The following is a 16571-nucleotide window of genomic DNA, read 5'->3' on the forward strand; positions in this document are numbered from 1 at the left end:
TGAACTTGGTCTCTTGTGCCTCTGCCATCAGCCTGAGGAAAACAGGCCCTGGCTAGCCTGCTGGTCTGAGGAGGGTGAGAGACACACAGAACAAGTCCAGTGCCAATGTGAAGCTTAGAGTTGCCCCCCAAAGCACGTGCTCATTTGGTATGCCATTGACACAGTGGGGCTGTTTGTTACTCAGCATTATGGCGGTGCTAACAGATACACCTATGCAGTGCTGATCCCTGAGGATACAATGAACAAGGCAGGCACTGTGCTGTGCTAGGGGCCGAGGACACAGTGACGGGCAGAACACACCTGTGACCGCCTGTCCTCAAGGGGCTCACAGTTCAAGCAGAGGAGACAGACTGCTACACACATAATACAAAGCCATATGATGAACGCTCTATGGTGGGAGAAAAGGAGGAATGAAGGCATGTCTTAGCAGGGAACTGGACAGTGAGCAGTTGTCAATAAGTGGAAAGCACTTATTGAGTACCTGCTGTATTCCCAACCCCGTCAGGCATTTTGAAGATGCAAAAAAAGAGAAGACGTATTCAAGTAGTTTATGAACGAACTGAAGAGATGAGACTGGCCATGACAAAGTCATTTAGGAACAATAGGATAGTATCCGTATGCAGGTGCTCAAGTATTTAAGGCAGGGCGAGGGGAAACAGAATACAAAGGTCAGTAGTTCAAGTCCACGCCTCACCCTGCTGGAACCACAAAGGCTCAGCAAACAGAGGTTCCTCCTGTGGAGTTGGGCAGACGGAGGTGGCACCTCTTCTAGCCCCTGCTGCCAAATGGGAGGCTACAGCCACACGGAGCCAGTCATCGGTTCCTGGATGTTTCACCTTCACACTCGACAGGCTGATACAGTGGAAAGGGTAACTATAAAAGACCTTTTTTTGGGTGAATAATGAATAAAAGGATGAACAATGCAAATGATGACTCGATTTCAATGTTCCTATAATCAGGAAACTGGTCAAGGAGATTTCTTACTAAGATTTTTTTTTTACAAAGAGATTTTAGTTATTTATTTTTAGAGAGAGGAGAAGGGAGGGGGAAAGAGAGAGAGAGAAACTCCACTGTGCAGTTGCCTCTCACAGGTCCCTGACTGGGGACCTGGTCTGCAACCCAGGCATGTGCCCTGACTGGGAATTGAACTGGTGACCCTTTGGTTCCCAGGCCGGCACTCAGTCCACTGAGCCACACCATCCAGGGCCTAAGATTGTTTTTTAACCCTGTTGTGCAAACATGTGTGACTGTGATTAAGAGTAAGGACATATGTTATGTCATGACACAGTACACCCACCACTACCACCAGCACGCACACATACATTTGTCATGCTTTCCATGAAAAAAGTAACTTCATGGAAAATAATGCTGACACTTACTCTTATCACATGGTGCCCTCTATTTTTTCTTTTTATTTCTATTTTATTCATAAAAAGCGCTGTCTGCAGCATCAAAAGTGATTTCGTGGTCCACTAATGGGTCAGGGCGGGCAGTCTGAAAGCCGCCTCGGACTGTGCTAGTACACAAATTGGCATTAACTGGACAATACAGAATCACCATTCACTGGGCGCTATCTGGTGCCATGCTAGGCTCTGCATGGGAAGGGATCCCTGCCCTTCGGCAATGCTTAGCCTTTCAGGGAAGACGAGACCTTCACAGAAATCCCCATCATCCAAGGTTGGCCTCCTGCCTGTCCCCCTCCGTGTACCAGCTGAGTCATCCTCCTGTTGAGTGGGGACACCCTGAGTCATCCTTGCTTCCTCCTGTTTGTTTACCAGCCCACACATCTGGTCAGAGGCCAGCTCAAGTAGGCGTTCCCGCGGCAAGAATGCCGGGCCAGTTCCTCCCTCATCTGATGCCCTTGATGCCCCTGATGTCCCTGACTCTTACTCAGACATTTACTACCTTGGAGAGCTCACTGCAGATCGCACCAGGTGACTGTCACCCAGTGTGATAAGGGACCCGAAGTTTCTGGTGATGAGGGAATGGTCAGGGGAGAACGAGCCCTACATGTAGGAAGGATGAAGTTACCTGATGAATAGGAGACAGGACCCACACAGGTACGCACAGCATTGCTTTCTTGGGACTTGCACTAGGTGCAGCAAGTTCTCATCCCAGACCTGCATCCGAGGTGCTGCTTCACACATTGGTTGAGGCGTAGGCAAATGGGATGTGGGGTCTGAAAGCCGAAGTTCCAGCCCTGGCTCTGTCACTGCCCACCTACATTTAACCCTGGGCGGGTCAGAGAGCCACTCTGGATCTCATTTCCTGTTCTGTGAAATAGAGGCGACAAGAATTCATTGTCTCCCTCCGGGGGTTGCTGGGGGTGGGGGCATAAAATGAGAGCATGTATGCCAAAGTATTTTGCACGCGCTGAGCAAAATAGTGGGTGCTCAACATATGTTCACCGAGATGAAATCAGTTAATGTGTACAAAGCTTTGCACTATTTTATGCTTTATCATAAGAATAAACAATTTCCCTTGGGATCATTCCTCCTTCTTTTAGAGGCTTATGAAATTTAAATGTGAAAACATAATTATTCAGAGAAGCCTTTTAAAGTTAGATTACTGAGATTTGGAAAATCTAAATTGAACTATTATGCAAAGATTATATACCAGGATTTATTTCCTCCCTTTCTCCCTCCCTCCTCTCCTGAGAACTCTACATGGAGGATAACACAAACTAGCGGTTTTTTTCTTTTATTTTATCTAAAAATCAACCAGGTCAATAAAAAGGTCCCAGCATCATATTTTAGTGTCAGACACAGGCCTCAGTTTTGGACTACTCATCAATTTCCATTACTGGAGCCAAGGACAGCCACAGCCTGGGTATTACAACTCAAATTCAAAGACATGGAGAAAGAAGGGTCAAATATGACTTTGATGAGACCTAAAGGGAATAATTTCCCTGGAGAGAAAGTAAGCATCAGCTCTGGTACACGATGGGCTGGAAGAGGTCATGGTCTCCCTGAAATTCTATTACGCTGGCGTGGGCTGCGCATCTGTCTAGGGGGAAAGTTCATTCTCAAGGAGCGGGGTCTGTGGGCCCTAAAAGATGATGAACTACACAGTGCCTTGGAGGTCCACATTCCCAGCCACGACCAGGTCTCTCTGCTCCGGGACTGACTGGGTCTGGGTGGGCCAGCGTGGGTTGGGCATGACCAGGGGCCTGGCTGGAGCTGAGCTCCAGCCCCGTCTCTGCCCCTGTGGAGCCCAAACAAAGAACCTCCCAGATCCCCAGTCAGCTTCTGTGTCTGCAAAGAGGGCTCAAAATATCTCCTTCACCGGTTTATTGTGGTGATTAAACAAGATAATACATTAAAGCGGCGGGCCTGTAGGAAGAACTGAATACCCTGCTAAATACCCTGTGCCCACAAACGAGCAGTTTTGTTTATTTAATGCCTGGGTTCAGAGAGTCTTGAGGATCCTCTTTCTAAAATCTCGTGCAACTGGAGACGGACAACCCTTTGGTCAGGTCACGGAGAACTTGGTACACGAGAGCTGCTCCTCCGGGTGGGCCCCTGGGCCAACCACATCCGGCATCTGTCTGGCTCTGATGGGGCGATCAGGGTGCAAGTCTGCCTTGCTAGATGCCCACCTTCCCGTGCACCTAGGATGGTCCCTGGGCAAATACCGCACGCTGCCATCCTCTCTCTCCCTTCAGCTTCCCTCTGTGTCTCCATCTATTGACGGACCTGGATGCTATTCACCCACCACGGGAAAACCGAACGAGACAGCCATCAGCACTCATCCACCCTCCTCCCTCCGATGATGGCGGCGGAGGAAGAAGAGGCTGCGTCCACCCTGGCGCCCTGCACACGGGCTGGGGCTGTGCCTCGTCTGTCGCTGGCTGCAAGAGCAGTCTGCCCGATTCCTGCCTGCCAAGCTACACCTTGTTTTCTGCTCAGTTATCCCGCAATTTAAAGGGAAGGGTCTTGGCATCAGTCCCGGCTTTAAGAAACGGGAAGGGAGCAGCCGGGGAGCAGCGGACCAGCCCTGGAACCGGCTCCAGGCTCCAGAGCCGGCCGCGTTTGGGTCCCCGCCTTGCCGTCTCCCAGCTGTGTGGCGCGGGGCTTGGACTTGGCTCCTCTGAGCCCCCCATTTCTCCCTCTATAAATTGCTTCGTACCATCCACCTCCTAGTGAGATTGGGAGGCCCTAATGGGATAATATATATGGACAACCTGGGACAGAAAAGAGGATTGATAAATGCTTGCTAATAATCCAAGTGAAGTTCTTGGAAGCTAAAGATTTAGGAATTCAATAATAACACAATGCCAGAAGGCTCTCTGTTACTGGTAAATTTATTAAGAAACAAGATGGGAAGTTATCAAATTTTTTTCTCTCCTAATGTTGGCACAACCATCCGATCTTGAGAGGCTTGGCAGTGGGAAGCAGGTTCAGAGCTGGCTGGGCAAACCCATTTGTCTGTGAGAGGCATGCCGTACCCCAATTAGGATAAACGCAGGCCATGGTTCCTTGCCCTTCCCTCAGAATGAATTATATTCAAAGAAAAAGTTCACAGGACGTCTGAAAGCAAATCGTCAAAAGAAATAAGAGGCAGAAGACACGAGGAGGGAGGATGTTCAGATCGGTTCAATGACACGCCCAGACGCGGAGCCGGAAGTACACAGGAGGGGTGAGTGGGCCGACCTGGAAAGGACACGAGGACGCTGTGGCTCTCCTTCGACCACAGACACAGAGCACCGACCACGGGCAACAGGACACACTCCTGCCCTCACAGGCTCCCGCTCGGCCAGAGAGGCGGACCCAGAACCCACTGAAATGCTATGGGAGAAAGGCTGGCGTGGAGGTGTGCTTGGGGTCCGGGTGGGGAGCACAGCAGGGTGAGCCCAGGTCAGCCGGGGAGCTTCGGGAAGCTTCCCAGGGCAGCTTACACTGGAGCAGGGGGGCCAAGGGGTGCAGGTGCCTTACAGCTGAGTTCAGAGAGTGTGGATTCTGGAACCCGAGTGAATGCTCAGGCTGGACTGCAGCGGTGCTACTTCCCAGCTGTGTCACTGCAGGCATGTCACTTAGCCTCCCTATACCTCGGTTTCCTTGCAGATAAGATGGGAATGGTCATGGCATGGTCCTCATAGGGCCACGGGAAGATCAAATGAGTTAATACATGTCAACCTTGTCCCCTACACAGAGCTCAATAAATACTGCTGCAGCGGCTATTGTCATTCTTGAAGGACATTCCAAGGAAGACAGGCATGTGCTGTGCATGTGGGACAGTGGCTGGGGCAGAGGGTGCAAGCAGCATAGGAGCAGAGGGTGGAAGGTGGGCGAAGAAGCTGGGCTGGGAGGCAGGGCGAACCTCGGCGGACCTCGGGCTTTGGGCCAAGAAAGATTTGGACTTAAAAACTAAACCTTCACCTTCCAGGTACTATGTCTCTCTCTTTCCCCCTTTACAGCCAAAATTCTAGAAAGAGTGGTCTACATTCACTATTTCCATTTCTCACCCCCCCACCCTGCCGCTCACTATCTCTATACTGCGTTATTTTCATTTTTACTGGGAGCCCAGCAAGTTTACGTTCATCCTTCGAGACCCAACTCATTGTCCTCACACTCAAAGAAGCAGCAGGCTCTGTTCTTAGGAAGCTCTTGGTCCAGAGAGGAAGATCCTGAGATGAGAAAATTGTCCCCAGGGTGTCTGCTGGGTGCCGAGACAGAGAAAGGCAAGGGCAGGGTAGAGGTGGGTCACAAGGGAGGAAGTGCCTCAAGGCGACCCCACAAGCTGCCCTCCTCACAGGAGCCCGAGGCGGCCGGGTTTCCCTCGCAGTCAGCTGAGGAGTGATGGGGAGCAAGTGTCAGTCCCCCTGACAGCAGGGCAGAGAGCAGCCGTGCGGTTATCAGGGCGCTGTGCATGGTACGAAGCACTCAGAGACAGTGGGGCGGTGGTGTGGCTCTAACACCAATGGCGCAAATGAGAAAATCTACTAGTGTGAAACTGCAGAGAGAGAGAGGGCAAAAGAGTCTGTTCATTCACTCCTTCTCTGAGTATTAGCCGAGCGTGCACTAAGGAAGGGCTAGGCGCAGTTCTAGGCACCGGGGACCCAGTAGCAAAACCCTGGAAATCCTTGCCATCTTGGCCTGTGTATTCCAAACACATCATGAGAATGTGGAGCGGGTTGGGTGGTAAGTTAAGAGAAAACCGAGCAGGAGAGGAGGGTGGGGGTGCGGGTCACACCGCGAAGGGGACGTTCAACGCGAGTCTGGAAGGATGTGAGTGTGAGGCCAGGCTGATATCTTGGGGGGAAATGCAGGCCAGCAGAGGGGACAGTGGGGTAAAAGCCCCGAGGAAGGTGGGTTTGGATTTTGGGAGGAAGAAACAGAGCAAGCGAGGGGAAAGGAGTAGGCGACCAGGTCAGAGAGCTGGCGAGGGGGCAGATCGGGGAGAGCCTCATGGCACCCCCAGACTTGGGCTCTTACAATGAGTGAAACGAGAGCCTTGGAAGTGTTCTGAGCAGAGGCATATGGTCCCATCTCCCTGCAGGGTCGCTGCAGCGGGCCGGCAGCGAGCAGACCATAGGCAGTGGCGAGCAAGCACAGAACCCGAGTAGTTATGGTGGGGCAGGACAGAAGTGATTCTCAGTATAAAGAGGGTGCAGGGCCAAGGGAGTTGCTAATTGGGCGTGGGGTGTAAGTAAAAGAGAGGACCCAAGAGTAACTACAAGGTGTTTGACCTGTACAATTGAAAGCATGGATTTACCATTTACTGGAATGGGGAACGCTGTAGGAGGGTCGGGCTTGGGGGAGAGATCTAGAGTTCAGTTTTGGTCACCTTCAGCTTGAGAGACCCATTGGACACGCAGGTGGAGTTGCTAGGCAGACTTCCTAGCTCGCTCGCTCTCCACCTGTGATGCAAAGCCTGTCCTGCAAGCCCCATGGTGGTTCCTGCTTCTTTCCCTCTTTCTGTCCCTGTCACTAGGGGGCACTGTTAGACATCCTTAGGAGATAGTTGGTTACCTGCTCTGCCCTTCCTCCTTCTCCCCCAGGGTTCTGCGTTTATTGTAGTATCCTTGCAACTTCCCTATAGAGACAGACTCGAGCAACATCCATCTCCTAGGAGCTTAAGAGGAGAGAAAGCCTCACCTTCCCATTTTCCTCATCTCTGCTGTGGGGGTGCCTGGGGCCCTGCAGGGCCTGTGAACATCAGCTCCAGTCCATGATTCCTCCTAAGTGGTTCAGGGCCCCATTTCAGAACTTCCAGAAATGAAATGGTATTTTGGGTTTTCCCCTAGGTCTTGGGTAGCTGTGGAAATGTCAGAGGTTGGTCCAGCTTTGAAGATTGTCTGGCTTCCGGTAAATTCCCTGACAAGCATCTCCCCCACTCCCTAGACAGCAGTGACCCCTGTGGGCACAGTGTCATGTAGTGGTGATGAAACTCAGCCATGGGTGTGACTGACAGGAAAGCTGTATGTTCGAGTGTTCTGAGTTAAGGAACAGTCTGACATTTCAATGAACACATGTCAACAGGCCAGGGCAAAATACTGAGAAGGATGCTTTTTGGAAAATGGAGAGTCTTGCTCTCTATCACAGTGGCCATGCATCTTTCCTTGGATAATTGCAATCCAAATTCATTTATCGATCCATCCATCCAACCATCCATTTATCCATCTATCCATACAAGCTTCTACTTATATAATGGGCCATCCTTTACTCAATTAAAGGGCAACTAATGATTTGATTTTTTTGAATATGGATGTCCAGTTGTTTTGGCATCATTTGTTAAAAGGATTATCTCTGCTCCCTTGTATTACTTTTGCTCTGTTGTCAAAGATCAGCTGCTTATATTTATGGGTCTATTTATGGACTGTCAATTCCACTCTTTTGATCTGTTTAGCTATTCTTTTTGCCAATACCACATTGTCTTATTGTAACTTTATAGTAAGTCTTCAAATTGAGTAGTATCAGGCTCCCAACTTTTTCTTCTCCTCCAAGAGTGTGTTGGTTATTCTTGATCCTTTGCTTCTCCATATAGACTTTAGACTCAGTTTGTCATCTACAAAATAGCTTGCTGGTATTTTGACTGAGATTGAATTGAATCCATAGATAAAGTTGGAAAGAACTGACATCTTGACAATAGTGAGTCTTCTATTCTTGACCGTGGAATATCTCTCCATTTGTTTAGCTCTTCTGTGATATCTTTCATCAGGGTTTTCCAGACTTCCTCATATAGATTTTGTACATATTTGGTTAGATTTATACCAAAGTATTTAATTTGGGGGTATGCTAATGTAAATGGTATTGTGTTTTTAATTACAAATTCCGCTTCTTCAAGGCTGGTGTATAAAAAAGCAATTAACTTTTTATATTAATCTTGTATCCTGCAACCTTATTATAATAGCTTATGAGTTCCAGGTCTTTCATGGGTTATTTTGGGTTTTCTGCATAGGTGATCACATCATTTGTGAACAAAGACAGTTTTATTTCTTCCTTCCCAGTCTGTGGACCTTTCATTCCTTTTCCTGTCTTATTGCATGTGCAAGGACTTCCAGTATGATGCTTACAAGGAATACAAAACAAGGTACAAAACAAGGTACAAAACAAGGAGATGGGACATCCTTGTTTTGTACCTGATTTTAGAGGGAGAGCTTCAAGCTTTTCACTGTTAAGTATAATACTAGCTATAGGTTTTTTTGTAGATTTAAAAAAATCAAATTGAGGAAGTGCCTCCTATTCCTAGTTTCCTGAAGAGTTGTGTGTTTTTTTTTTAATCACAAATGGATGTTCAATTTTGTCAAGTGCTTTTTATACATCTATTGATATAATTACATAATGTTTCTTCTTTGGTGGGTTGATGTGATGGATAACATTATTCCATTTTTGAATGTGGAACCAGCATTTTATACTTGGGATAAATCCTACTTGGTAATGGGGTATAAGTTTTAATAATTATTGGATTAGGTTTACTAACATTTTGTTAAAGATTTTTGCATCTATGTTCATGAAAGATATTGGGCTGCAGTTTTCTTGTAATGTATTTGTCTATTTTTGGTATTACAATAATGCTGGCCTCATAGAATGAGTTAGGGAATATTTTCTCTGCTTCTAGCTTCTGAAAGAGACAGTAGAAAATATAGTATAACTTCTTCCTTAAATGTTTGGTAGAATTCACCAATGAACCCATGTAAGCCTGGTGCTCTCTGCTCTGAAAGGCTATTAATGGTTGATTCAGTTTCTTTACTAGATATAGACCTATTAAGATTTCTTCTTATGTGAATTTGGGTAGATTGTATCTTTCAAGAAATTGGTCCACTTCACTTAGGTTATCAATTTGGGGAAACAGAGCTGTTTGTAGTATTCATTTACTATCATTTTAATATCATGGGATCTGTAATGATATCCCCTCTGTGATTTCTAATGTGTGATTGTGTCCTCTCTATTTTTTTCTTAGTTAGACTGGCTAGCAACTTACATGATTTTATTGATCTTTTCAAACAAACAGATTTGGGTTTCATTAATTTTCTCTATTGATTTTTCTGTTTTAAACTTCACTGCTTTCTGCTCTAATTTTTATTATTTGTTTTCTTCTGCTTACTTTGGATTTAATTTTGCTCTTGTTTTTCTAGTTTCCTAGGCAGAATTGCAGATTAGATCTTCTTTTCTAATATATGAATTCACGGCTATCAATTTCCCTCTACACACTGCTTTTACTGTGCCCCCCACATTTTGATTAGTTGTGCTTTCAATTTCATTTAGCTCAAAATATTTTTAAAAACTTCTCTTGAGAGTTCTTCTTTGACTCCTGTGTTATGTAGAAGTGCGTTGTTTAATCTCCAAGTATTTGGATTTTCTAGCTATCTTTCCACTATTGATTTCTAGCTTAATTCTATTGTGGTCTAAAAAAAGACAGTATATTTCTGTTCTTTTACATTTGTTAAGGTGTGTTTCATGGCCCAGCATATGCCCTGTCTTGGTGAATACTCCATGTGGGCTTAAGAAAAATGTATGTTCTCCTGGAACATACAGTTGTTGGATGAAGTAGTGTATAGATGCCCATTATACCCGACTGATTGGTGCTGTTGTTGAATGAACTTGTCCTTGCCGATTTCCTGTCTGCTGGATCTGTCCATTTCTGAGTGTTGAATCTCCAACTCTAAGAGTGGATTCATCTATTTTTCCTTTCAGTTCTATCAGTTCTTGCCTTTTATTTTTGAAAGATATGTCAAGGCTATTTGTAGCTGTTTCTTTCCTAGATTAATTTTAATCCTGAAGCATTACGTTTCTGAAAATGGTTCAAACGGTGAAGGTGATCACACTAGAAAGGGAAGGAAGGAGATAGTGGTGCTAGGGGTGGTGAGGAGGTAGCTGTTCATGGAAGAAAACTCTGGGTTCGTTATTTGAATATACATTATGTGCCCTAATGCAAATTTAGCCGTATCCTTCCCTGTTGCCAACTCTCCAGTTCTACTGTGTCTTGCTGTGACTTGCTTAACAAACACAGGTTAAATTACTGAATGACTTCTGAGTAGAGAGTGCTCGGTGGACCAAATAGGTTAGTCGATTTTAAGAAAAGGCGTTAGGAACACAGCAACACTCCCATTGAAAATTTCTCCTTGTTAGAGAAATAAAAGGGGGCTGAGAAACGAAGAGATTTCCCATCAGCTGCTGGAGCATTTTACGCCAAAGACGAATATTCACAGATGTGTCATCCCCAGGACGTCTGGAGACCATATCCAGGTAATGGTGAGCATGCCCTCTACAGCGGGAACAGCCCAGGTACCTGGCAGGCTTCCAACTGGAAATCTCTTTCCAGGGGAGTTTCTGCAGAGTAAGAACCTGAGGATCATTAATATTCATAACCAAGGCCCCCAAGGCCTGCAAGATCCTGAATCATCCCAGAAAGATTAAACCATATTGAACCAAGCTTTAGTGTTCAGTACACTTAATTGTATTCTATAAGTCCTCAAAGACTGATTATTTTTAATTAAACGGCCTGGTGACTATAACTTATCACTTTTTTGATACGATAGAGTAGGGAACTATTCGCCGGGGTGTTTAATATGTTGAAATACTCTGTGGCTGACCGCACACAATGACAGGGGTGTATGAGTCTACAGCCGGGGAGGAGATTAGGCTAACATTTGGAGAGCTAGCTAAATGCTGCTGTCGACGTAGTGTAGATGTTAATGGTACATAAAAGCATCAATCTGCCACTTGCAGCTATGCATGTATATGCTGATATAAATAACTAATAGGGCTTTCACAATCCATCGGAAGCACAGCCGGTCCTCAAATGACGTTGTTTCATCATAATGTTGATGAGATGCTGTAGCAGCCTCACTCTTGTTTCTATCAACTAGCCCGATGGTAAAATTGGTTTTGTTATGTGTCCTTTTGCTTAAAGTCACAGAACCCATCGAGGGCGTTAAGTAAGGATTTACTGTACAAAGATGACTTACATTAGCTTTTAAAAAAACATTAGGATCCCATTAGGCTAAATCCAGCAGCTGATTACAGAGCCAAATAAACCACAAGAGGACTCTACATGCTCGTTTGCTGCTGCTGTTAAAAGGCTCTGCACCTTGGACAAGGCCGTGGACCCCCGGCAAAGTGAGTTCACAGCCCTTGCTGGCAAAGAGGGGCCCTAGCCATAGGCACCTGGGAAGGAATGCTTCTTGGGACAGGTTTCCTCCCAGCATCTGTTCCGGGAGTTCTTTCAAGGAATTTATCAAGTAGCCCAGATATAACTCAATGTTTCTCAACTTTTTAAAAAAAGAAATTATGGCCCTCAAGCCCTGGCTGGCATAGCTCAGTGGATTGAGCGTGGGCTGTGAACCAAAGCATCGCAGGTTCGATTCCCAGTCAGGGCACATGCCTGGGTTGCAGGCCATGGCCCCCAGCAACTGCACATTGATGTTTCTCTCTCTCTCTCTCTCTCTCTCTCTCTCTCTCCCCCCTTCCCTCTCTAAAAATAAATAAATAAAATCTTTAAAACAAAATTACGGCCCTCTTCCACCAAGAGGACTTTCTGGACATTTTCTTCCCTCCCCACCTTCCTTCCCACTGCCCCCGCTCCCCGCCTGCTGCTCAGCACGCACATCTCGACTGTATGCACCATGTATTTCACTTTTCTGCATTCTGCTGATTTGACATCTGGGCCTTGCTGACTCTATGTAGGGACTGCTCGTCCTGGGTTACTCAGTTTCTAGAAATAGCCAACAACTTGCCAGGGAGGGTGCCTTTCAGATGCAAACCAGCCAATCCTGAGCCGCCTTAATCAGCTTCTTAGCTCCAGGCCACTACGCTTGGGACAAGGTACCAGACAACCCAGGACCAACCCCTATGCCCCAGAGCCCTCTGAAATTATTCAACCCAGCCAGCCCTAAATCTGCTCACCCTTCATTGCCAGCTCCTTAGCATGGAAACCACAGTCTCAGGGGAGGGATCCAAATGGTCTTTCCTCCCCCAAAGCGACTCAGTGCAGAAGAGCCAGGCCTCAGCGGCAGCCGGCTCCATACACGGTCCTTGTCCTATCAGGGAGAATTCATACACAAATTTATTAAAAACGTTTGTTCAGAGAGTCCAGTTGTCAGTTAGGTGAATACTCCTACTATGGGAGGTTTGCACGCACACACACACACACGCATGCACACATGTATGGCTACTCACACATACAGCCCCGTTCATAGTTGCCCATCCATCCATTTACTGTATGTGAATGCCACGCTTCTAACCTGGGAGATGTTTCTGAAGAGATGTGAATATTCATTCTGAAAGTTTGTGCCCTGTTATTTAGAAGCAGCGAGCCATAAAATCACAGGCCTCAGAAGGTGGGAAGGGTGAGACACTACTAAACCCGGCTCCCTGTAGTCAGCTCAAACGTTTCCCGAGTGCCTGCTACGTGCCAGGCCCTGCGCGTGAGGTCCCAGTCCCTCGTTATGGAAGCCCACAGCTAAACACTGCCTGTGAGACGAGAAAACAAACGCTTCACCGCAGAGGGTAAGCAACCCTCCTGAGGTCACACTACCTCGGTTAACTCCATTCCTGGATAATAGGAAGCCAGGTCCAGTCCCAGGCGCGGATTACCAGTTTTGAAAGAATCAGAACCCAATCCTGTATTCTCAAAAATTGTGGCAGGGGACGCGAGGGTCCTCAAAGGTGTCCACATCCTAATCTCCTCAGCCTGTGACTATGTTACATTTCCTGGCAACGGGGAAGGAATTAAGGTAGCTGGCTAACCAATGGATTTTGAGATGAGATTATCCTGGACTAGCCAGGGGGGCCCCATGCACTCACAAGGCCCCTTGAATAGAGAGGAGGAAGGCAGAAGAGTCAGAGTCAGGGTGATGCGGCGTGAGACTCAGCAGGTCGTAGGCGGTCTTCACGATGGGAGGGGCCCAGGAGCCCAGGAATGCGCGCAAAACCTGTAGAGGCTGGAAAACACAAGGGAAGGGACTGTCCCCCCGGGGCCTTCAGAAAGGACCACAGCCCTTCTGTGTTCAGTCAGGACACCTCCCGCAGCCATAGCCAGTTCCCCTCCGGGTAAGTCCCAGCATTTAATGCAGAAATAGGGATGACCCAAGGGTGCCGGTTTTCGTGACTTTCCTCCTAGGTTCTTCTGGACACTCCTCCTCTGCCTCCAGATCACTGTCTCCGGTATTTATTATTTTCAGAAGCACCCTGGGCGTTCGTTCTGTGCAGCCCACTGATGGAGTGACCTCGTGAGCCAGCGCTGCTCTCGCCACGGCCCCGGCTCCTGTCATTTCTGTTGCTGCTGGGAGACTGTCTTCTGCCTCGGGGATGCGCTTCAGAGTCAAGGCCCTCCAGATGTGAATGGGAAGGGGCGGGGCCAGGGTCTGTGTCTGGCGTGAGCAGGGGAACCCCTGCTGCCCACGAGGGTCAGAGAGTTGAGCAAGATCAGAGAGGTGGGCAAGATCCACGTCCTGGGGAAGGAAGGGTGCATCTGCTGTCTTGGAGGAGGGGGAGGGGTGGCAGATGGCTTCTCTGGGGACTCGGGGAATCAGAGCATCAATTTTCTGACACCGAGAAGACGTCCTTCCTGGGAATGTGATTTTGAGAAATGCCTTGTCATCTCTTATGCAACAGAATATTCGCTGAAAACCTCTTTAGTGCTGGATACTGTGCAGGGGACAGAGACAGTGATGAGGATGGTGATGAAGGTGGCGATGATGATGAGGATGGTGATGGTGGGGATGGTGATGGTAGGGGCTATTCTAAGTTCTACTTGCCATATACTCATATATGTTATATCTTCAGGGGGTGGGCATACAAATTTTTGCTGAACTAGTAAATTAGCGAATAGAGGATGACTTTGATCCCAGCTAGGTGTGGGGGGAAGGGGACAGGCAAATAAAACGGAATGAAGGGACGATGGGAGAGGGCAAGTGAAACAGAAACAATGATAGGATACACTATGACACAGCAGTGGGTAGGCATACAAGCTCTGGAGGCAGACGGCTGGGGTTCAAATCCAGCCTTCGATGCTTATGAACTGTATTAACTTTCTGGCCAAATGAATGAATTGTTCTGTGCCTCGGTTTCCCCACCCAGGAAGCGGGGGGGGGGTGATAGGAACAACACAGGGTTGCTGTGTGTGTATCCGCACCTGAATTCTGTCCAGTATGCACGAGGTGCTCACTAACTACTGTTTCTTGTCACTACAGAGTGCTCAGCAGGGTTCACTGGCACCGCTCAGAGGCAGATCTGGTTGCCTCCGATTCCTGATTTCAGCTTCTCCCGGACACGTGTTCTCAGTGTCTAATTGGGAATCTTGACTGACTCTGATACCAAAATCCCCGCTTCTGATGAAACCTGATTTCCTACTTTGCATCTTTATTTCCCCCCAGCCAAGGAAGTCTTCATCAAACAGATGGCATTTGAGCTGAGTCTTTAGGGATGTGTACTTTTAAAAAGGTGGGGAGTTAATAAAGGAAGGAGGAGCCCGGCTGGCTGGAGGAGACAGGGGGGTGCAGGGGCCGTGCCTGGAGGAAATGCAGGCAGCAGGCTGTGCTGAGATAAGGCAGGGGGCAGACTAGAGTCTGTGGAACCCTGACCACTGCATCAACATGTCAGAAGTTCGGCGGGGAGCCGCTACCATTGCCAAAGCTTTATAAACCCATAATTGTCACGCACATCCTGGGGGGCGGTGTTTATCCTAGTGGTGGTAACAGTGCCAGCACACATGGTGCTTGTAGTAATGATGGCATTAATAGTCACAGCAGTAATGACAGCGTCAAGGTGACAGTGGCAGCATTGTGGGAACCGAGCCGCCATCGGTGTCAGCAGCAGCACCTGCCGACACTTAACGTTCATTCGATACTATGTGCCGTTCTAAATGCCCTGAGTTTGATATCGTTCAATCCTCGGAATAACTGTATGAGGTAGCTACTGTTACTACCCCCATTCGCAGATGAGGAAACAGAGGTCGGGAAGAGCTATGTGGCCTGGGCAAAGGTGCCATGGAACTCGGATACCAGGACTTGGGAGCTTATAACACACGATGTTAGGTCCAGCTGCCTGGTTTACCCAGCGGGAAGTGGACGGTGGGACGTGACCCCTCAAGTGTCAGCTGAAGATAGGAAGGCCTTCCCCGAAGTCCAGGCAGCGCTCATGGAGGGGCGCCCCTGAGAGGCGATTGTGGGGTCCTGGCTGGGCCTGGGAGTGGGGGCAGCCAGTTCTGGCCTCTCGGGTGCCCCTATGGTGCCCATCAGATATCAGGTCCTGGGATGGCTGCACCCCATTCTTGACACACTCAGGCCAGGAGCAGCCAGGAGGCCCCTCAGCGGGTCTCCCGCCATCTGGCCTGGCTGTCACAGGCCACACCACCTGGCTGTCACAGGCCACCGCCGTCAGGCTGGGTCCCCGAGTCCCAGTGCTGCCGCCAGCCTCGAGCACACGCACAGAGGACTACCGCGGCGTGGTTGAGCCGGTAGAAGTGGGCTTGGCTTCCTCCCAAGGCTGGTTCAGCAGGAGGCAACGACTAAGGCAAAATGGAATCACCCCAAGTGCAATTTGGCTCGACTGCCTGCAAAACATGGCCTGTCTCCTTTCCACTCCCCTTCTCAGTCACAGGGGAAGGGAGGGTGGCACTCCTGAGGATGCCTGGAAGTGCAGACGCCCTTGGAGAGGTCCTGGCCGCCCCCTGCCTTCTCCTGGGGCCTGCAAAGTGACAAGCAGCCTGCTCTCGTCCTCTGCATCTCCCTGTTAGCGACAGCTCCCCTGGGTCCCCCATGGTCCCCCGGCAGAAGATGGAGCTTAAAAGTCCCGCGTTGCAGGCCCCAGGGGGCCTGCGATGCCATCTTTCCGAGCCTTGATTAAGAATGACCCTGGGGGCCCTGCTGGAGGAGAGGATGAGCTCCCCTGACGGTGCTGGATACAGGCGAGGGAGAGGGACACCGCGGAGAGAAGGCTCTCAACAGGACAGGGAGGTGCTGCCTGGGGATGGCAGCTGGAGCCCTGGGGAGGTGAGGGGGAGGGGGACACCTTCCGGAAATAATCAGGTATTCTAGAGCAGTGGGGGAGGGGCCGGGGCCCCACTCCTGCGAAAGCCCACAGGAGAACATTACAGAGAGCCAGAGGCAGATTTACTCAGGCCTCTGG

General features: G+C 48.7%; 1 protein-coding gene across 1 annotated transcript in view; it reads right to left on the reverse strand.

The window, feature by feature from the left end:
• Positions 1-16571, reverse strand: part of BTBD11 (BTB domain containing 11) — a 260130-nt gene that overhangs the window by 100713 nt on the left and 142846 nt on the right. The window lies entirely within an intron of this gene.

This window comes from Phyllostomus hastatus, unplaced genomic scaffold (assembly GCF_019186645.2).
Source record: "Phyllostomus hastatus isolate PE091 unplaced genomic scaffold, TTU_PhHast_1.1 phas_scaffold_755, whole genome shotgun sequence".
NCBI lineage: Eukaryota > Metazoa > Chordata > Mammalia > Chiroptera > Phyllostomidae > Phyllostomus > Phyllostomus hastatus.